A 25,290-nucleotide genomic window follows, 5' to 3' on the forward strand; every position below is an offset into this window, starting at 1 on the left:
AATTTTACAAATCGAAAAATTCTAAATGTGTTTAATATCCACTGTGATTTGTTGTTCGCATTTTCGAATATATCATGCCTCTGATTTAGCTTGCGTTGAGGTAAAGAAAGCTCCCCCCGTAAAAAACAGAAATGTGGAACGTTTTGTTTGTGTTTTTTTTTTGTGTTATTGCCTCATAATCTCTTAAGAGTGACACTAATTTGTTGGTACATTGGCTGAATGGTTTGTCGGATGGGTTGTTGGTTGGTTGATTGTTTGGTTGATTTGGTTAACAACATTTCTGCTTTCTGGCTCTAACAACAAGAATGACGCCTTAACTAGGTGAGTCTGGCGTCAGATGGTTTTTGTGGCTTTTGAAGTTTACCAGTAGACGCTTAGGCTAATACCAAATGTGGTTCTTTTTTTTTGTTTTAGGAGGGGGGAGGGGTGTTAATTGAAATTCATGGCAATATTATAAACGTTGTAATATACACTAAAGTGGTATCATTTGTTTCATTAAAGAAAGGCAAATATGAATGGAACCATATACAATTTTGAACCATTAGACACCTTCTAAGAAATGAGACCAGTTCCGAACCTATAGAATTGCTAATTACAAAGTAAATAAAAAATTATTTCTAATCTCGATTACTTGTAGTGTAAAAATTTGGCGTATTTCATAGAAGCTTGTCATTGAAGCAATCATTTGACTCCCTTATGAACTACCAGTAAGCGATTGGGGAACTAGTTGGAATGTTTGCTTCAGATTCCAGGAATTCCCATGATACCGTTCACGAAAACAAAAATCTAATTACAACAGATTCTGAAGTGTTATTTCAAATTGAAACCAATTGGCTACTTTATGTACTACCAGTAATCGACTGGGGAACTAGTTGGGATCATTGTTGCCACACCGTCAAAATCCCGTGAATTCCCATGATCCCGTTTCTACAAAAAAACCTACTTAGAACAGATTCTGAAGTGTTACTCTCAATCGAGTCCTTTATGTACTACCAGTAAACGACTGGGGAACTAGTTGGAATGATTGTTCTCAGACCTTCCAAATTTCAGGAATTCCCATGATCCCAATCCAGTAGAAACAGACTAGTGGATTGGGATCCTGTGAATTCCCATGATCCCGCTTCTACAAAAAAACCTACTTAGAACAGATTCTGAAGTGTTACTCTCAATTGAGTCCTTTATGTACTACCAGTAAACGACTGGGGAACTAGTTGGAATGATTGTTCTCAGACCTTCCAAATTTCAGGAATTCCCATGATCCCAATCCAGTAGAAACAGACTATTTAGAACTATGTAGAACAGATTCAGATTTTTGTCATGATTCCAGTTATTTGTGTACCCTAAGGATTTTCGCACAAGGACCGAATTAAGTTGTGCGACATTCTTTGGTGAAACCAAATGAAATGTGAACCATTTTTGAAGCGAATGGTAAAAGGATATGCAAACCAGATCAAATAAGACAAAAATGAGCAAACAGGATCACGAAGGAAATGTGGTGAAGCTCAATGCAAATGATCACAAAGACAGGATTGATGCCCCAAAAGGCGAGTGTTGAGTGGTTGATGGCATTGCAAAAGGAATTATCCGGTATGAGCAGCACCAGCCTGATCGAACGATTGGTAATACACTTTACTGCCAACCAGTGTTGTCAGTATTTTCTGGCTTTTGTTCCCAAATTATGATGCTTTCGTCTCCAAAAATCCCTAAAAAAATTTTGACAAGTTTGTTTAAAAAAAAAAAAAAAAAAAAAATAATAATAATAATAATAATAATAATAATAATAATAATAATAATAATAATAATAATAATAATAATAATAATAATAATAATAATAATAATAATAATAATAATAATAATAATAATAATAATAATAATAATAATAATAATAATAATAATAATAATAATAATATAATAATAATAATAATAATAATAATAATAATAATAATAATAATAATAATAATAATAATAATAATAATAATAATAATAATAATAATAATAATAATAATAATAATAATAATAATAATAATAATAATAATAATAATAATAATAATAATAATAATAATAATAATAATAATAATAATAATAATAATAATAATAATAATAATAATAATAATAATAATAATAATAATAATAATAATAATAATAATAATAATAATAATAATAATAATAATAATAATAATAATAATAATAATAATAATAATAATAATAATAATAATAATAATAATAATAATAATAATAATAATAATAATAATAATAATAATAATAATAATAATAATAATAATAATAATAATAATAATTAATAATAATAATAATAATAATAATAATAATAATAATAATAATAATAATAATAATAATAATAATAATAATAATAATAATAATAATAATAATAATAATAATAATAATAATAATAATAATAATAATAATAATAATAATAATAATAATAATAATAATAATAATAATAATAATAATAATAATAATAATAATAATAATAATAATAATAATAATAATAATAATAATAATAATAATAATAATAATAATAATAATAATAATAATAATATAATAATAATAATAATAATAATAATAATAATAATAATAATAATAATATAATAATAATAATAATAATAATAATAATAATAATAATAATAATAATAATAATAATAATAATAATAATAATAATAATAATAATATAATAATAATAATAATAATAATAATAATAATAATAATAATAATAATAATAATAATAATAATAATAATAATAATAATAATAATAATAATAATAATAATAATAATAATAATAATAATAATAATAATAATAATAATAATAATAATAATAATAATAATAATAATAATAATAATAATAATAATAATAATAATAATAATAATAATAATAATAATAATAATAATAATAATAATAATAATAATAATAATAATAATAATAATAATAATAATAATAATAATAATAATAATAATAATAATAATAATAATAATAATAATAATAATAATAATAATAATAATAATAATAATAATAATAATAATAATAATAATAATAATAATAATAATAATAATAATAATAATAATAATAATAATAATAATAATAATAATAATAATAATAATAATAATAATAATAATAATAATAATAATAATAATAATAATAATAATAATAATAATAATAATAATAATAATAATAATAATAATAATAATAATATAATAATAATAATAATAATAATATAATAATAATAATAATAATAATAATAATAATAATAATAATAATAATAATAATAATAATAATAATAATAATAATAATAATAATAATAATAATAATAATAATAATAATAATAATAATAATAATAATAATAATAATAATAATAATAATAATAATAATAATAATAATAATAATAATAATAATAATAATAATAATAATAATAATAATAATAATAATAATAATAATAATAATAATAATAATAATAATAATAATAATAATAATAATAATAATAATAATAATAATAATAATAATAATAATAATAATAATAATAATAATAATAATAATAATAATAATAATAATAATAATAATAATAATAATAATATAATAATAATAATAATAATAATAATAATAATAATAATAATAATAATAATAATAATAATAATAATAATAATAATAATTAATAATAATAATAATAATAATAATAATAATAATAATAATAATAATAATAATAATAATAATAATAATAATAATAATAATAATAATAATAATAATAATAATAATAATAATAATAATAATAATAATAATAATAATAATAATAATAATAATAATAATAATAATAATAATAATAATAATAATAATAATAATAATAATAATAATAATAATAATAATAATAATAATAATAATAATAATAATAATAATAATAATAATAATAATAATAATAATAATAATAATAATAATAATAATAATAATAATAATAATAATAATAATAATAATAATAATAATAATATAATAATAATAATAATAATAATAATAATAATAATAATAATAATAATAATAATAATAATAATAATAATAATAATAATAATAATAATAATAATAATAATAATAATAATAATAATAATAATAATAATAATAATAATAATAATAATAATAATAATAATAATAATAATAATAATAATAATAATAATAATAATAATAATAATAATAATAATAATAATAATAATAATAATAATAATAATAATAATAATAATAATAATAATAATAATAATAATAATAATAATAATAATAATAATAATAATAATAATAATAATAATAATAATAATAATAATAATAATAATATAATAATAATAATAATAATAATAATAATAATAATAATAATAATAATAATAATAATAATAATAATAATAATAATAATAATAATAATAATAATAATAATAATAATAATAATAATAATAATAATAATATAATAATAATAATAATAATAATAATAATAATAATAATAATAATAATAATAATAATAATAATAATAATAATAATAATAATAATAATAATAATAATAATAATAATAATAATAATAATAATAATAATAATAATAATAATAATAATAATAATAATAATAATAATAATAATAATAATAATAATAATAATAATAATAATAATAATAATAATAATAATAATAATAATAATAATAATAATAATAATAATAATAATAATAATAATAATAATAATAATAATAATAATAATAATAATAATAATAATAATAATAATAAAGAAAAAAGCTCTGCAGTAGAAAATCAGTATTAATTTAAAAATTAATTTGGTCAAACCAGCTTGCAAGCAGCAATAGGGCCATGATTTGGAACGACAACACCAAGAGGCCGATAATCGTCTTCCTAATGCTTGAGATATGAAAATGGGAGTTCGGTCACCTTATATTTTTGAACGAAATTTTACTTCTAAAATAATAAAATTGGGTGGTAGACACGGATGCCACAGTTGGTAGAATTCTACCAGAAATTATCGACTTTTTATTAGATTGGTAGAATTTTTGCTGTTTTGTTAGATTTTGCAGAGAGGAACTTCATACATTTTCTATAGAAATTTTGACAAAATTTTCTATACAGAAATAAAATCTTGCCAAATTTTCTATAGAAGTAAAATTTTGACATAATTTTTGGTAAAGAAATACAATTTTGACAAAATTTTCAATAGGAAGAAAATGTTGAAAAAAAAAGTATTTTTGTTTAGTCGATTTTTAGTAAATTTTCCCAACTCTGTGCTCCCGAAATAAAATCCTGTGTCCGTTTCTAGTTCAAATGCTCCATTGCGCCCTTTCGTATGACGTGAATAAAGAGCAGCATAGTTTTCGTTTTTGAATGTTGACGAACCATTGAACTTCTTATGTAAAAATGTAGAAATTTGATGTTAATTTATTATGCTAAACAGATTGCGAAAAAATACCCACAAAAATCTAGAAATTTATGGAATTTCCCCCATCAAATCCCCAAGTCCCCAACTCAGAAATTTTGGGGGAAAATCCCCAATACTGCAAACACTGTTGCCAACAGCTGATGAGAAAAATACTTGTGAAAATTACCTGCCACAATTATTTGACGAGAAAGTTGTACGCTGATGGTATAATTAATCTAAAAGAAATGTTCAAAGGGGCCCAACATAGTTTCCCCATTTGGTTCAATAAAAATCATTCTGCTGAAATACCAGAACAAACAAAAAAACCTTTTCTACTTCCCGAAAATATCACCAAGACAATTAGATTTAATTCGAATGTTTTTCAGGGCATAAATCACTTTCACCACGCCATGGTGTTGGATGATTAATAATAATTTGGAACATGGTGTTGTATGCTTTTTATTATTATTATAAATTTATTGATTATACGCAAGTGTGACCGATGCCCAATCTTTTATATGAGAAATTAATAAAAGCTAAAATCGTAACATTTAGTTTAAAGATTTTTTTTCGCGTCACTCTAATAAAAATATTTGTCTTATAAGGAAGGCTAAATTTCATTAATAAAAAGAAAACATTTTAGATTTTAAAGATATAATATTTCAATTTCAACCGAGATATCAAATAAAAAAAATCTGAAATTCTGAGTTGATCTAAGGATGTCCGTCCGTCCGTCTGTTGAAATCACGCTAACTTCCGAACGAAACAAGCTATCGACTTGGCACAAGTAGTTGTTATTGATGTAGGTCGGATGGTATTGCAAATGGGCCATATCGGTCCACTTTTATGTATAGCCCCCATATAAGCGGACCCCCAGATTTGGCTTGCGGAGTCTCTAAATGTAGCATATTTCATCCGATCTGGCTGAAATTTGGTATATGGTATTAGTATATCGTCTCTAACTATCTTGCAAAAATTGGTCCATATCGGTCCATAATTATATATAGCCCCCATATAAACCGATCCCCAGATTTGACCTCCGGAGCCACTGAGAGGAGCAAAATTCATCCGATCCCGTTGAAATTTGGTACATGGTGTTGGTATATGTTCTTTAACAACCATTCCCCAGATTTCACTTCCGGAGCCTTTTGCAGGAGCAAAATTCATCCGATCCGGTTGAAATTTGGTTTATGGTGTTGATATATGTTTTTTAACAACCATGCAAAAATTGGTCCACATCGGTCTATAATTATATATAGCCCCCATATAAACCGATCTTCAGATTTGGTTTGCGGAGCCTCTAAGAGAAGCAAATTTCATCCGATCTGGCTGACATTTGGTACATGGTGTTAGTATCTGGTCTCTAACAACCATGCAAAAATTGGTCCACATCGGTTCATAATTATATATAGCCCCCATATAAACCGATCCCCAGATTTGACTTCCGGTGCATTTTTCAGGAGCAAAATTCATCCGATCCGGTTAAAATTTGATTTATGGTGTTGGAATATGTTTTCTAAAAACCATGCAAAATTTGGTCCATATCGGTCTATAATTATATATAGCCCCCATATAAATCGATCGCCAGATTTGACCTCCGGAACCTCTTGGAGGAGTAAAATTCATCCGATTCGGTTGAAATTTGATACGTGGTGTTAGTATATGGTCTCTAATAACCATGCAAAAATTGGTCCATATCGACTTGAAACTTGGCACAAGTAGTTGTTATTGATGTAGGTCGGATGGTATTGCAAATGGGCCATATCGGTCCACTTTTACGTATAACCCCCATATAAACGGACCGCCAGATTTGGCTTGCGGAGCCTCTAAGAGTAGCATATTTCATCCCATCTGGCTGAAATTTGGTATATGGTATTAGTATATCGTCTCTAACAATCATGCAAAAGTTGGTCCATATCGGTCCATAATTATATATAGCCCCCATATAAACCGATCCCCAGATTTGACCTTCGGAGCCTCTTAGAGGAGCAAAATTCATCCGATTCGGTTGAAATTTGGTACGTGGTGTTAGTATATGGTCTCTAATAACCATGCAAGATTTGTCCATATCGGTCCATATAAAACCGTTCCCCAAATTTGACCTCCGGAACCTCTTGGAGGAGCAAAGTTCATCCGATTCGGTTGAAATTTGGTACGTGGTGTTAGAATATGATCTCTAATAACCATGCAAAAATTGGTCCATATTGGTCCATAATTATATATGGGGGCTATAAAACCGTTCCCCAGATTTAATCTCGGGAGCCTCTTGGAGGAGCAAAATTCATCCGATCCGGTTGAAATTTGGAACCTGTTGTTAGTATATGGCCGCTAATAACCATGTCAAAATTTTTCCATATTGGTCTATAGTTATATATAGCCGATCCCCAATCACACAAAAATTGGTCTATATCTGTTTATAATCATGGTTGCCACTTGAGCCAAAAATAATCTACCAAAATTTTATTTCTTCAAAAATTTTGTCAAAATTTTATTCCTACAGAAAATTTTGTCAAAATTTTATTCCTACAGAAAATTTTGGCAAAATTTTATTTCTATAGAAAATTTTGTCGAAATTTTATTTCTATAGAGAATGTTGTCAAAATTTTATTTCTATAGAAACTTTTGTGAACATTTTATTTCTATAGAAAATTTTGTCAAACTTAATTATATACGTATTTAATCGGCCTTTTTACCCAACACCATAGAATGGTGACGGGGATATAATAAGTTTGTATAATAAGTTTGCCATGTAACACATCGAAATATCTATTTCCGACTATATATTCTTGATCAGGGAGAAATTCTAAGACGATATAACGATGTCCGTCTGTCTGTCTGTTGTAATCACGCTACAGTCTTCAATAATGAAGCAATCGTGCTGAAATTTTGCAAGATGGGCAATATCGGTCCAGGTTTTGATATAGTCCCCATATAAACCGACCTCCCCATTTGGGGTCTTGGGCTTATAGAAATAGTAGTTTTTATTCAATTTACCTGAAATTGGAAATCTAGAGGTATTGTAGGACCACAAATAAGTGTGCCAAAAATTGTGAGTATCAGTCCATATTTTGGTATAGCCCCCATATAGACCGATCTCCCGATTTTATTTCTTGGTTTTATAGAAACCGCAGTTTTTATTCAATTTACCTGAAATTGGAAATCTAGAGGTATTGTAGGACCACAAATACGTGTGCCAAAAATTGTGAGTATCGGTCTATGTTTTGTTATGGTCCCCATATAAAACGACCTCCCGATTTGGAGTCTTTGGCTTATAGAAACCGTAGTTTTTATCCAATTTGTCTGAAATTTGAAATCTAGAGATATTTTACGACCATAAAGAGGTGTGCCGAAAATGGTGAGTATCGGTCCATATTTTGGTATAGCCCCCATATAGACCGATTTCCCGATTTTACTTCTTGGGCTTCTAGAATCCGAAGTTTTTATCCTATTTGCCTGAAATTGGAAATCTAGAGGTATTTTGTGGTCATAAAGAGGTGTGCCGAAAACTGTGAGTATCGGTCCATATTTTAGTATAGCCCCCATAAGAAGGATCTCACGATTTAACTCCTTGGGTTTCTAGAAACCGTAGTTTTTATCCGATTTGCCTGAAATTGTAAATATTCTGGTATTTTAGGCTCACAAAAACGTGTATCGGATTAAGTTTTTATCGGTCCATTTGGTAATACCTCCATATAGACCGACTTCACTTCTTGAGGATGTAGAAGGCGCACTGATCATGAAAATTCCTTGAAACTCAATGTAAAATTTCCAGATTTTACTTCTACACATTTAAGATTTAAAATCAAGAAGTTATTTTATAATTTTCTTGCACACTTAAAACTCAAACAAAAATGGTTCTTATAAATCCAGAATCTGAGGTCTATCCTCATAGGTGAACTTTTTAAATTTATCTTCCGGAAGTGTCCTCAAGTCCTCAAGCCCTCCTGAAATTTCAAAGGAAACCCTAATATTTGGTTCATGGTGGTGGGTATTTAAGATTCGGCCCGGCCGAACTTAGTGTTGTATATACTTGTTTTAGTTAAATATATACCACGTATGGACTACCTTGCAATTTAGAAGACGGTGTTAGGAAGTTTTAAGATAACTTTCCATTGGCAAGTGTTACCGCAACCCAAGTAATTCGATTGTGGATGACAGTCTTCAGTAGAAGTTTCTACACAGTCCATGGTGGAGGCTACATAAGCTTCGGCCTGGCCGAACTTACGGCCGTATATACTTGTTTTTTGTTTTAAGAATCTGCATCTTTGGCTCGGAATCAATACCAACATCCTTAAGGGAAGGTCAAAATCTTTGGATCGAAGTAAAGTCTTTTTTGAGTACAGGCGTGTATAGATTTGTATCTGGCGTTTTCTTTTCAATAACTCCATTGATCTAGTTCCTTAATCTTTTTTGTTCATAGAGCTCGAATAAAATAATTAATTGTAAGCTAAAATATCATGCATTTGAACGTTAATCGACTGTTACGGTATCAGGCTAAGATAAAAAGTAGTTCAATAAAAATCATTTTTATTTATACATCAAGAAAGTAGTTCAATGTTTGTGTACTGTATGAATTATCTGTGAAACGTGTGAAAAGACCGAATTAATTTATGCACCTTTCTTTTGCAACAGATATTCGTCGAGAAAATTGTATACTGATGGCCTCGCGGAAAGGTTCAAAGGGGGCCCACCAAAATTGTCCAAATTTAATTCAAAACAAGTATATACGGCCGTAAGTTCGGCCAGGCCGAATCTTATGTACCCTCCACCATGGATACCGGTGGCAAGGTATCCAGCATTGAAATATGGGGGTCGCTTATATAGGGGCTATATACAATTATGAACTTGATATGGACCAATTTTTGTGTGACTGGGGATCGATTTATCTGAGGGCCATATATAACTATAGACCGATATGGACCTAGTTAGGCATGGTTGTTAACGACCATATACTAGCACAATGTATCAAATTTCAACTCACTCGGATGAACTTTGCTCCTTCAAAAGGCTCCAAAACCAAATCTCGGGATCGGTTTATATGGGGCTATGTATGATTATGGACTGACATGGACCACTTTTGGCATGGTTGTTAAATATCATATACTACCACCACGTACCAAATTTCAAGCAGATCGGATGAATTTTGCTTCTCCAAAAGGCATCGGAGGTCAAATCTGGGGATCGGTTTATATGGGAGCTATATATAATTATGAACCGATAGGAACCAATTCATGCATGGTTGTTGGATACCATATACTAACATCACATACCAAATTTCAACCGAATGGGAAGAATTTTGCTCTTCCAAGGGGCTCTGGAGGTCAAATCTGGGGATCGATTCATATGGTGCCTATATATAATTATGGACCGATATCGAAAAATTTTTGCATGGGAGTTTGAGGCCATATATTAACACCACGTACCAAATTTCAACTGAATCAGATGAATGTTGGTCTTCCAAGAGGCTCCGGAGGTCACATCTGGTGATCGGTTTATATAGGGGCTATATATAATTATTGACCGATGTGGACCAATTTTTGCATGGTTGTTAGAGACCATATACTAACACCATGTACCAAATTTCAGCCGGATCGGATGAAATTTGCTTCTCTTAGAGGCCTCGCAAGCCAAATCGGGGGATCGGTTTATATGGGGCCTATATATATTTATTGACCGATGTGGACCAATTTTTGCATGGTTGTTAGAGACCATATACTAACACCATGTACAAAATTTCAGCCGGATCGGATGAAATTTGCTTCTCTTTAGAGGCCTCGCAAACCAAATCTGGGGATCGGTTTATATGGGGGCTATATATAATTATGGACCGATGTGGACCAATTTTTGCATGGTTGTTAGAGACCATATAGTAACACCATGTACCAAATTTGAGCCGGATCGGATGAAATTTGCTTCTCTTAGAGGCCTCGCAAGCCAAATCGGGGGATCGGTTTATATGGGGGCTATATATAATTATGGACCGATGTGGACCAATTTTTGCATGGTTGTTAGAGACCATATACTAACACCATGTACCAAATTTCAGCCGGATCGGATGAAATTTGCTTCTCTTAGAGGCCTCGCAAGCCAAATTTGGGGGTCCGTTTATATGGGGGCTATACGTAAAAGTGGACCGATATGGCCCATTTACAATACCATCCGACCTACATTAATAGCAACTACTTGTGCCAAGTTTCAAGTCGATAGCTTGTTTCGTTCGGAAGTTAGCGTGATTTCAACAGACGGACGGACGGACATGCTCAGATCGATTCAGAATTTCACCACGACCCAGAATATATATACTTTATGGGGTCTTAGAGCAATATTTCGATGTGTTACAAACGGAATGACAAAGTTAATATACCCCCATCCTATGGTGGAGGGTATAAAAATCATTATACGGAAATGCCAGAAAAAAACATTTTCCATTACCCCAAAATATGACCAAGACAATTAGATTTGACTTGAATGTTTTTTTTTTTTTGCACATAAATCACTTTCACCAAGCCATGGTGTTGAATGATTAATAATAATATGGAACATGGTGTTGAATGATTAATAATAATTTGGAACATGGTGTTGTCTGCTTGTTATTATTATAAATTTATTGATTATACCGCCGAATTGTAGACGCCACCGAACAAAATTTTTTGCCAGTCGACGCCGATGCCGAATATGTCGACTCATTCGTTAATTGATTAATAATTGTTGTATTTTTGCCAAAAATTTGATCAATCTCAATCAATCGGTATTAAGTAGCCAAAATAATTTTGCAAAATTTTAACTCAAAAAGTTTTAACGAAATATAAATTTGATTGTCAGATTGGTTGTACAATTAATCTCGATTGACGTCAACTTGATTTTATAATGAATAATTGTCCGCCGCCAAACAGACAAATTTATATCAGCTTTGACGCTGGAGGCAAAAATTTAATGTCAGCAGCCGCCGAAAAAAATGGCTCTGTTTTATTCTCTGGTCCAGATACAAAAAACCCATCCAATATAAAGACAAGCTCAATAATTTGAAGATTTAATTCCAATAGTATTTTTCTTTTAGGTAAATATACCCATTTTTATATCGAATAATCGAACTTAAAGGACAAATGGCTTCATTTTAAAATTTATTGACTTTTGATAAAGGAGGAAAAATTCGTTTCAGAGACATTGATTTTCTATACTTAGCAAAAGTCGCATTCGTATTTTAAAGACCAAAAATCTTTGTATTCATGACGATATTGTTTTCTATGCAAATATGGCATTTGCGAAAAATTTGTGGAAGCTGCTTTAGATTTTCGTCTTAGGCCATAGATTTATGGCCCAAAAATTGATACAAAACGGTCTTCTTGTTTATCGAATTTTCCAGATGTCAATAATTACATTGTCATTTTAGAAGGTGAGCTATGACCTACAAAATGTTCCAATATGATTATGCTGCAGAAAGCTATTGTATAGGAATGTAACCAAATACCGGTAGATTAGATTCTTGCAACTCATTTTTTGGTAGCAAAATATGGTCATAGTCAAAAATTTTATACCCTCCACCATAGGATGGGGGTATATTAACTTTGTCATTCCGTTTGTAACACATCGAAATATTGCTCTAAGACCCCATAAAGTATATATATTCTGGGTCGTGGTGAAATTCTGAGTCGATCTGAGCATGTCCGTCCGTCCGTCTGTTGAAATCACGCTAACTTCCGAACGAAACAAGCTATCGACTTGAAACTTGGCACAAGTAGTTGTTATTGATGTAGGTCGGACGGTATTGCAAATGGGCCATATCGGTCCACTTTTACGTATAGCCCCCATATAAACGGACCCCCAAATTTGGCTTGTGATTGCTCTAAGAGAAGCAAATTTCATCCGATCCGTCTGAAATTTGGTACATGGTGTTAGTATATGGACTCTAACAACCATGCAAAAATTGGTCCATATCGGTCCACTTTTACGTATAGCCCCCATATAAACGGACCCCCTAAATTTGGCTTGCGATCGCTCTAAGAGAAGCAAATCTCAACCGATCCGGCTGAAATTTGGTACATGGTGTTAGTATATGGTCTCTAATAACCATGCAAAAATTGGTCTGTATCGGTCCATAATTATATATAGCCCCCATATAAACGGACCCCCAAATTTGGATTGCGATCGCTCTAAGAGAAGCAAATTTCATCCGATCCGGCTGAAATTTGGTATATGGTGTTAGTATATGGTCTCTAATAACCATGCAAAAATTGGTCCATATCGGTCCACTTTTACGTATAGCCCCCATATAAACGGACCCCCAAATTTGGATTGCGATCGCTCTAAGAGAAGCAAATTTCATCCGATCCGGCTGAAATTTGGTATATGGTGTTAGTATATGGTCTCTAATAACCATGCAAAAATTGGTCCACATCGGTCCATAATTATATATAGCACCCATATAAACCGATCCCCCGATTTGCTTGCGGAGCCTCTAAGAGAAGCAAATTTCATCCGATCCGGCTGAAATTTGGTACATGGTATTGGTATATGTTCTCTAATGACCATGCAAAAATTGGTCCACATCGGTCCATAATTATATATAGCACCCATATAAACCGATCCCCCGATTTGGCTTGCGGAGCCTCTAAGAGAAGCAAATTTCATCCGATCCGGCTGAAATTTGGTACATGGTATTGGTATATGTTCTCTAATGACCATGGAAAAATTGGTTCATATCGGTCCATAATTATATATAGCCCCCATATAAACCGATCTCCAGATTTGATTTGCGAAGCCTCAAGGAGGAGCAAATTGCATCCGATCCGGCTGAAATTTGGTACATGGTATTGGTATATGTTCTATAATGACCATGCAAAAATTGGTTCATATCGGTCCATAATTATATATAGCCCCCATATAAACCGATCCTCCGATTTGGCTTGCTCCCTCTAAGAAACGAAAATTTCATCCGATCCGGCTGAAATTTGGTACATGGTGTTGGTATATGGTCTCTAACAACCGTGCAAAAATTGGTCCATATCGGTCCATAATTATATATAGCCCCCATATAAACCGATCCCCCGATTTGGCTTGCGGAGCCTCTAAGAAACGAAAATTTCATCCGATCCGGCTGAAATTTGGTACATGGTGTTGGTATATGTTCTCTAATGACCATGCAAAAATTGGTCCATATCGGTCCATAATTATATATAGCCCCCATATAAACCGTTCCCCAGATTTGATCTCCGGAGCCTCTTGGAGAAGCAAAATTCATCCGATCCGGTTAAAATTTGCAACGTGGTGTTAGTATAAGGCCGCTAATATCCATGTCAAAATTGGTCCATATCGGTCTATAGTTATATATAGCCGATCCCCAATCACACACAAATTGGTCCATATCGGCAACCATGAATAGCCACTCGAGCCAAAAATAATCTACCAAAATTTTATTTCTATAGAAAATTTTGTCAAAAATTTATTTCTATAGAAAATTTTGTCAAAATTTTATTTCTATAGAAAATTTTGTCAAAATTTTATTTCTATAGAAATTTTTTTCCAAATTTTATTTCTATAGAAAATTTTTTCCAAATTTTAGTTCTATAGAAAATGTTGTCAAAATTTTATTTCTATAGAAACTTTAAACTTAATTATATACGTATTTAATCGGCCTTTTTTAGTTTAATATATACTACGTATGGACTACCTTGTAATTTAGAAGACGGTGTTAGGAAGTTTTAAGATACCTTGCCATCGGCAAGTGTTACCCCAACCCAAGTAATTCGATTGTGGATGACAGTTTTCAGTAGAAGTTTCTACGCAATCCATGGTGGAGGGTACATAAGCTTCGGCCTGGCCCAACTTACGGCCGTATATACTTGTTTTAATACGAATCGACAAAAAAAAAAACGAAATAAATTTCTTCCCAAAATATAAATTGGTCATATGATAGGGCTAAGGAACTCATCTCACCATAGCCCAATCTCTATAAAAATAAAAAAAAAATCCTATGTCCTTACTGGACATACAAAAATGTTCCCTTCATAAAGAAAATAAACTTAAGTGGAGAGCAAAAGCCAAGGCAAGAGAAGTGATGACCAGCTCATTAGGAATATGATATTTCAATGGGCTCTTCAAAAAGCCAAAGACAACAAATAATGGACTATCCACAGCAAAATAAATAAACTGCAGTATTCCCCAACGAAACACACCCGCCCCAACCCAAGCAAAGGGCATCAAGAGTTTCAGTAGCCAAATTCCTCACATTATATTCTGCATGGGGACCATCTTAGAATATTAAACAAGACGAAGAAGAAGAAGAAGGAAAAACTAAAAACAAATAACAAAACTGCAGTAGTAGACAAATAATCAGAGATATATCATTACCAGCATCATCATCATCATCGTCGTCATCGTCACCTCTTTAAATGGAAAAATGTCATCATGTAGGACTGATGGTGAAAACCTAAAATTGCCTACTAATGTGTGTGATGGCTCCTGCTAACAGATAGTTGTAACAAAATAGCTTAGTAAGAAGCAACAACAACAAGTAGTACCTTGACACATTACCCAAAACTAAGGAGGAGGAGAAAATGGAGAAGAGAAAGCAACAACGGCAAAAAATATATGAAAGCATAGAAAATCTAAAAACTAAATAAAAACAAAATGAAATATAAAAGAAAGTTAAATTTGCAAAAAATGGATAAAAAAGAAGAGCGATAAAGCCTACAGGATCTAAAAACAAATGAATAATTTGCTCCTTCCAAATCTGTAGCTAAGAAAATAATCTGTAGTTAAACCTAAAAATAGAACGGTAATTTTTCTCTAGCCTAAATACTCAGAGATAAGGAAAAGTCCATAAAAATATATTTTTTTAAAAAATTATCGTACATACTCATTTCAACCGTAGGCTGAAAAAATGCTGGTTGACTGGCTGGGTGACTGCAAATGGTTTTGCTGGATTATGAGCTTGACACGGTTTTCAATCTCAACTTTCCTCACCAAATATACAGGTTGCAATTTTTATTGATGCAGGTTTGCTTCTTTTGTGGTTTATCATTCAATATACTTTGGATTTCATATAGCCTAGGGTCGGTCCATTGTCATCACTATGGCAAAGGATTCATTCATAGATTCACTCACAAATCACTGACATATGCTCACATCCGTTTGAAAAAAAAAAAACCGAAAGCACATCACTGTTTTCTCTCCCATAGACAATATAGGAATTTATTACTGTTATTTGCATCTTAGACCAAAAAACAAGAGAGAGAAAGAGAGAGTGAGCGAGTGTTTGTGGGGGGAAGTCTTGTTTATTTTTCCTTTTCCTATTGATTGGGAATTGTTATTTGCCTTTAGAGAACTTTTCCCACAAAGAATATTACAATGATAGCACATATCAATGATGCGAATGTATGTGTATAAGTATGTGCATCTTTCATAGAGATATATGAACATTTCTCATTTTATTTTATACTATTCACTCACTCGTTGTATCTATCTGTGGGAGGGGTGGGGGCATTTTTATGTCTGTCCACTTTTTAATATGGGTTGCACATTTATTGGTTCCTTCTATTTTTGTTGTTTTTTTTTTTTATTTTAGATCTGATTTATTTTTCCCACTCTTTTTTCACTCTCTGGGTATTTGCTTTACTATCTTTGTGGTAGTTTTACTTTGCCTTATGCTTTCTTGTTTATGCCACTCCCGCCTCCATGCTATTTAAAATGCCTACTTCTACTCTTCTTTTGGCTTCGTTTTTCTTTTCTTTCTTTTTTTTTTGGTTCAGGGCTGTTTTATTTCAATCAAACAAACAAATAAAATTTGGAAATTCGAAATTTTTCTTAGCCTCACGCGGTCGCAATGTAAGGGTCCACGGTTATCCAAATTCGTATATACGAGGGGTCAAAATCTCAGAGATGTAAACAAAAAAATAACGAGTTTCGCCTAAAACGACGATAAGATATTTTGCTACGAAATGACCGCATGAGTGCTGGCACAACACTAGGCCAAGTAAAGGCAGCATCCGCCAACTGGCTGTGTAACAAGAGCTGACAGTTAGCTTTCAACTCAGTAGCCTAAAAAAGTGCAGAGTTGCAATTGTAGCTTTTACTCAGTGGTCTCTCATTCATCAATTAACTTGAACAATAAAAACAAAACTGCGCTCACTAATGTTTTAGGGATTAAGTTAAAGTTGTGCTAATATATGCCTATGCCTCTCTCTCTCTCTCTTTTGATTCTCTCATATACTCATGCGCCCATCACCAAAGCTTCTCAAACTTAAAGCTTTTATGAAATCAACGGAAATACCTGGATATTTCTCATATTTTTTTTTCTCCAAGAATTATCTCTCTCTCTCTATGTCATGTAATTCTTCACTCCCCACCCCTCTTGTGTTTAACATTCACTTCCCTTATAGTTTTTATTTTGTGTGTCACTGTAACAGTGGACTACAAAGCATTTTAATGCAATTTACATTGTATTCGTAAATACAGTAATGCTCATCAGTGATTCTTCGCATACATTCGTAGACATTCATACATGTACACACTCGCATAATTTCTGCATTGCATACCAATACCAAAGAGCTTAACATAGTGCCGTTCGAATGGTATGCTCTGTGCAATACCTTTAAAGGAATTTATGTGAGGTAGATGTGTGTAGACGATGTCATGCAAGCAATCAGTGTTTGTTGCTGGTAAAAAGAGTTGCCATATAGATTTTTACATATATCAGTGAATATGAATGGGTAAAATTATCCCGAATTTTTCACAGAAAATTTTCATAAAAAAATCGGATAAAATGTCAGTATAGAAAAACAATATCAGCAGGTGATACTGAGTGAATCCTATCAAGCATGATAGATTAAAGCATAGTGGTTAAAGGTATAATATCAAAAAATTGGCAACGCTATAAGTAAAATGTTACCTACATCCGACTTCGTATTGACGATTTCCCCACTAACCGATGAACGAAAGACATCCTACATATGGATTTTCATGTAAATCCGAAACACAGATGAACGGATAAGTAGTACGGGTTCTAGCACCTTTTTTTTACCGGTGCAAATTTACTCTCTTGCCAAATCCTTATGGTGATGTAATGATTTGGCAACGCCATAAGCAGTGGCATTGGGATTTTCTGAACAACCATTCAAAAATCCATATGCACTCATACACTGAAAAAACAGTGAACCCATCAGGAAGAAAACTTTTGGTTAATTTTAGAAAATTTTGAATATTTTTAGAAAATTTTAACTAAACAGTATTACAAACGCTGGCATTATGCCGATATCACAAAAATAAGGAAATATTTTTCGACAAATTAAAGAAAATTTAGTAGATATAAATAATAAGGAAATATTTTTTGACAAATTCAAGAAAATTTATTAGACATAAATAATTTTTTTTCACTTGTTAAAGAAAAATTTGTAGTTTGAAGGAAAAAACATTTGAGTTCAAAAGCAAGAATGTCTCTAGTGACATACGAAGTTCATGATGAACGTATTTGTAGTAAAATTTACAAATTTAAAAAAATATTGAACTATTTTGTGAGAAATACGAATTTAGTAAATCTTTTAACTTAACTTTTGTATAAATTTTCCCCGTTTTTTAGTTCATTTAACTAACGTCCGCAAAAACGTATTAGTGTAAAGGAAACTTTCTCCAACCATAATAACTCAATGAACTAACAAAAAGTTAAATTTGCTTTAGTGAAATAGAGAGTTCACTTTTTTTGAGCGTATGTACTTGGTACATACGGCAGAGTTCTTGATGTTTTGGTAGATTTTGCATAATATTCCTCCCTAACTAAGTGCTACTTCACAAATTTGCTCTAGAAATAAAATTTTGACACAATTTTCTATAGAAATAAGATTTTGACAAAATTTTCCATAGAAATAAAATTTTGACAAAATTGTCGAAGAAATAAAATTTTGAGAAAATTTTCTATAGAAATAAAATTTGAGAAAATTTTCTATAGAAATTAAATTTTGAGTAAATTTTCTATAGAAATAAAATTTTGAGTAAATTTTCTATAGAAAAAAATTTTGAAAAAAATTTCTATAGAAAAAAAATCGAGAAAAAATTCTATAGAAATAAAATGTTCACAAAATTTTCGATAAAAATAAAATTTTGAGATAATTTTCTATAGAAATAAAGTTTTTACAAAATTTTCTATAAAAATGCAATTTTGACAAAACTGAAATAAATTTTCGATAGAAATAAAGTTTTGACAAAATTTTCTATACACACAAAAAAATTTCACGAAAATTTTTCCAATTAAAATTTTAATTGAGTTTTAAAAAATATTCAATGAAAAATTTAATTGATTCAACAAATTTTTTAATTGAAACAAAAATCAATCACAAAAATAATAGTATCAATTAACTTTTTAATTGACCTTCAATTAATTTTTTACTTGATACTATCATTTCTGTGATTGAAGACATTTCAATTAAAAATTAATTGGATCAATGAATTTCGTGATTGAATCAAAAACAAATTTTTTGTGTGTAGAAATGAAATTTTGACAAAATTTTCTATAGAAATAACATTTTCCATAGAAATACAACTTTGATAAAATTTTCTATAGAAATAAAGTTTTGACAAAATTTTCCACAAAAATTAAATTTTGACAAAATTTTCTATAGAAATAAAATTTTCCATAGAAATAAAATTTTGATAAAATTTCCCATAGAAATAAAATTTTCTACAGAAATAAAATTTTCTATAGAAATAAAATTTTGACAAAGTTGAAATAAATTTTCTATAGAAAAAAAATTGTGACAAAATTTTCTATAGAAATAAAATTTTGACAAAATTTTCTATAGAAATAAAATGTTGACAAAATTTTCCATAAAAATACAATTTTGGCAATATTTTCTACAGAAATAAAATTTTGACAAAATTTTCTATAGGAATAAAATTTTGAATAAATTGAATTAAATCTTTTATAGAATTAAAATTTTAACAAAATTTTGTTTAGTAAATGTTGACAAAGTTGAAATTAATTTTCTATAGAAATAAAGTTTTGACAAAATTTTCTATAGAAATGAAATTTTGACAAAATTTTCTATAGGAATAAAATTTTGACAAAATTTTCTATAGAAATGAAATTTTGACCAAATTTTTTATAGAAACAAAATTTTGACAAAATTTTCTATACAAATAAAATTTTGACAAAATTTTCTATAGAAATGAAATTTTGACAAAATTTTTTATAGAAATAAAATTTTGACAAAATTTTATACAGAAATAACATTTTGACAAAATTTTTTATAGAAACAAAATTTTGACAAAAAAATGTCTATAGGAATAAAATTTTGACAAAATTTTCTATAGAAATGAAATTTTGACAAAATTTTCTATAGAAACAAAATTTTGACAAAATTTTCTATAGAAATAAAATTTTGACAAAATTTTATATAGAAATAAAATTTGACAAAATGTTCTATAGGAATAAAATTTTGACAAAATTGAAATAAATCTTTTATAGAATTAAAATTTTAACAAAATTTTGTTTAGTAAATTTTGACAATGTTAAAATAAATTTTCGATAGAAATAAAGATTTGACAAAATTTTCTATAGAAATGAAATTTTGACAAAATTTTCTATAGAAATAAAATTTTGACAACATTTTCTATAGAAATAAAATTTTGACAAAATTTTCTATAGGAATAAAATTTTGACAAAATTGAAATAAATCGTTTATAGAATTAACATTTTAACAACATTTTGTTTAGTCAATTTTGACAAAGTTGAAATAAATTTTCTATAGAAATAAAGTTTTGACAAAATTTTCTATAGAAATGAAATTTTGACAAAATTTTCTATAGAAATAAAATGTTGATAAAGTTGAATTAAATTTTCTATAGAAATGACATTTTGACAAAATTTTCTATAGAAATAAAATTTTGATAAAGTTGAACTAAATTTTCTATAGAAATAAAATTTTGACAAAATTTTCTATAGAAATAACATTTTGACAAATTTTTCTACAGAAATAACATTTTGACAAAATTTTTTATAGAAACAAAATTTTCTATAGGGATAAAATTTTGACAAAATAAATCTTTTATAGAATTAAAATTTTAACAAAATTTTCTTTAGAAATAAAATTTTGACAAAATTTTCTATAGGAATAAAATTTTGACAAAATTTTCTATAGAAATGAAATTTTGTCAAAATTTTCTATAGAAATAAAACTTGAACAAAATTTTCTATAGAAATAAAGTTTTCCATATAAATACAATTTTCTACAGAAATGAAATTTTCTATGGAAATAAAATTCTGACAAAATTGAAAAAAAAATTAACAAAATTTTCTAAATCTTTCATAAAAATAAAATTGTAACAAAATTTTGTATAGAAATAAAATTTTAACAAAATTGAAATAAAATGTAAAATTTTGACAAAACTTTCTAAAGAAATAAAACAGTAGTTTTTTGGTACATTATTTTTATATCGAGTGGCAGCAGTGCTTCCGGTTCAAATTTACCGTGAACTAATTTACAGTTTTTAAATTAATTAAAACAATAAATACATTCATATCTTTGACTACACTTTCCATATGACAAGTTTGATCTCTCTCTCTCTCTCTCTCTGTTTGACTCTCTTTCGGCTTTTTGGTGTAAACGAACGACTTCCACTAAGATTTTGTGACAATTCTCAAAAAGTTGTCGGGTACACGATCGGAGATAATGTCGGCTTCGCAGCAAAAAAAAAAGGGTCGTAAAAAAAGTAATGAAAAAATATCTTTTTGGATCCGGAAGTGGTGCAAAATTGACGCAGAAGTGATGAATTTAACATGGGTTTGTCATAGGACGGAAGTCCTCCATTTCAACAGCCGGTGCACTGAATTTGCATCACTTCTTTAGGTGTGATCCGAATTCAATGTTTTGGATGTAAATTAAAAAATTCTGTGACATTTTGTCAAATAAATAATTTTTGTATTTTTTTATAATTTTTAATGGATTCTAACGCTTGTCTGAAACGTTTGACCTCAAATATATTCAAAAATTCACAATTTTTTCAGATTGGATTTAGCAATTTTTTCGACAAAATTTTAATAATTTGTACCATTTTATGAATTCTTAAACTGTTTTTAACCAATTTGAAACAAAAAAAGTTAAAATTACCCATTAAAAATATTAAAAAAAGCATGTTATAAAAAAATTGTATGAAAAGAACTTCCTGTGTAGTTAAAATAAAGAACATCATTGGGAGTACATCTTCTGGCAGTGCTTTTAAACTTGTGCCTATGGAAGAACTTCCAAATTTTTTGCTGGGTTTCTAAATGATTTTTTAATCCTTGGCAACGCCTTATTTAATCTGATACGTTAGACCTAGATTACCATTGATATTATGACGAGAATTTTTTAACGGCATACAAAATAATTTAGCTCACATGCATTTCGCATTTCCGATTTTCTCACCAATCTATAGACAAACCGACCACACGCATTCATTTGTCTTTATACGAAAATCCCGCATACCAATTTACACGAAGATCTGTTATAAAGTATTGACCTCTATTTGGTGAATAACCTATAAACAGAAACATAACCAAGCATACATTTTTACGATTAACATGTTACGTAGTCACCAACCAAAAATAACATTTTGCTCTTGAAACATGGTTGAGGTGATCATATTCCTTCTCTGCGTGTAGATAAATCGACTAAGGAGATGGGGAATATATAACATTTTGCTCCATATCTGAGGTGATCATATTCCTTTTCTAAAGGGTGATTTGTTAAGAGCTTGATAACTTTTTTTTTAAAAAAACGCATAAAATTTGCAAAATCTCATCGGTTCTTTATTTGAAACGTTAGATTGGTCCATGACATTTACTTTTTGAAGATAATTTCATTTAAATGTTGACCGCGGCTGCGTCTTAGGTGGTCCATTCGGAAAGTCCAATTTTGGGCAACTTTTTCGAGCATTTCGGCCGGAATAGCCCGAATTTCTTCGGAAATGTTGTCTTCCAAAGCTGGAATAGTTGCTGGCTTATTTCTGTAGACTTTAGACTTGACGTAGCCCCACAAAAAATAGTCTAAAGGCGTCAAATCGCATGATCTTGGTGGCCAACTTACCGGTCCATTTCTTGAGATGAATTGTTCTCCGAAGTTTTCCCTCAAAATGGCCATAGAATCGCGAGCTGTGTGGCATGTAGCGCCATCTTGTTGAAACCACATGTCAACCAAGTTCAGTTCTTCCATTTTTGGCAACAAAAAGTTTGTTAGCATCGAACGATAGCGATCGCCATTCACCGTAACGTTGCGTCCAACAGCATCTTTGAAAAAATACGGTCCAATGATTCCACCAGCGTACAAACCACACCAAACAGTGCATTTTTCGGGATGCATGGGCAGTTCATGAACGGCTTCTGGTTGCTCTTCACTCCAAATGCGGCAATTTTGCTTATTTACGTTGCCATTCAACCAGAAATGAGCCTCATCGCTGAACAAAATTTGTCGATAAAAAAGCGGATTTTCTGCCAACTTTTCTAGGGCCCATTCACTGAAAATTCGACGTTGTGGCTCGTTAGTAAGTCTATTCATGATGAAATGTCAAAGCATACTGAGCATCTTTCTCTTTGACACCATGTCTGAAATCCCACGTGATCTGTCAAATACTAATGCATGAAAATCCTAACCTCAAAAGAATCACCCTTTATAATCAATAATAAACTATATGATTTAGAAACAATTTTTCTGGTCATCATAATGGCATAATGGCTTTTCAAATTACAACAACGATTTGGCAACGCCATATTTAATCTGATACCTCAAACCCATTTGGCATTGTCGTTATTCTCAGCAAACAATGGATAAACACACCACACACGCACTCACACCTTTAATCCACTCTCTGCATATTCACATGTGTATTTGTGTAGTTGTTGTTACCGTTTTAATCGAATTGAACTAAAAGTAACCTCGATTAATTGGATTTGATTTAAGAGGATATATAACTAAGAAAAAACAACAACAACAACAATGACATATAAGCTCTACAACAACTACAATAAATATGAATGTTAAGTATTTGTTCGCTAGGCAAAGATGAATAAAAAAGAAAAAAAAAACAATGCTTGTGAAAAAAAACAACAGTGATATGTTATTTTTATATGCTGTTGATATCATCGTCAGCATCATCAGGCACACCATTCAGTCTTGCTGCACTATGGTGGCTGGAAGGATTTGTAAATTAACCCAGCAAAAACTCTCATTACCCGGTAATCTTGTAGGTAAGCCGTTTTAAAAAATAATAACCACTTATTAATTGGCATCGCTCCGGATTACATTTACATACGCATGTCCTAGGAGGAAAGTACTTCTCCCCAGGCATACTTTCGGCCATGAAATAAGTAGTGCTTTTAAAGCATATAATAACATAATATGTAATCACTTATTCGTAGATACACCAAAGCTTGTAAAATAGCCACTTATTGTCTCAGGCAACCAAATCACGAAAATATTGATTTCTATCGCCGACTACAATGGATCAAAATATGGCGAGTAATGGTGTAATAGGAGCACTACACCCAGAAAAAAGTGCCTTCGAAACTAAAGGAAAAAATATTCATCCATTTAGATTAGCCATTTTATTTGCATTAAGTTAAATTACACTAGTTTACACTGAAAATGTACACTTGATGAGAGCCGACCTTTTTTATGTATTTTGATCTGCTGAATTCGTTTTTGAGATATCCTGTTATTTTTATTTTTTCGCTCTTTTCTCTCTAAACAAATTATATCTCGAGTTAAAAATGTCCGATTATATCGTTGTTGGTACTTAAATGAAAGGTATTAAGATGACGAATAATCGGGTATAATTGTATCTGTGATAAGTTAAGTGGTTTAAAAATTTTCGATGCGAAAAGCCAAATTTTCAAAAAATTTACAAAGGACCTTTTCCGCCAGAAAAGTATAAAC

General features: G+C 29.5%; 1 protein-coding gene across 11 annotated transcripts in view; it reads right to left on the bottom strand.

Annotated features, from left to right (window-relative positions):
• Window positions 1–25,290, bottom strand: part of sif (guanine nucleotide exchange factor still life) — a 335,519-nt gene that overhangs the window by 256,985 nt on the left and 53,244 nt on the right. Inside the window, exon 1 of one of the 11 annotated variants that reach the window (XM_075307983.1) lies at window positions 16,248–17,368. The exons of the other annotated variants lie outside the window; for them this stretch is intronic. The gene's annotated coding sequence lies outside the window, so the exon portion shown is untranslated. Of the gene's footprint in view, window positions 1–16,247; window positions 17,369–25,290 lie in introns of those variants that run through there. 11 annotated transcript variants of the gene reach the window in all.

Source organism: Haematobia irritans, chromosome 4 (genome assembly GCF_050003625.1).
Source record: "Haematobia irritans isolate KBUSLIRL chromosome 4, ASM5000362v1, whole genome shotgun sequence".
NCBI classification, from domain to species: domain Eukaryota; kingdom Metazoa; phylum Arthropoda; class Insecta; order Diptera; family Muscidae; genus Haematobia; species Haematobia irritans.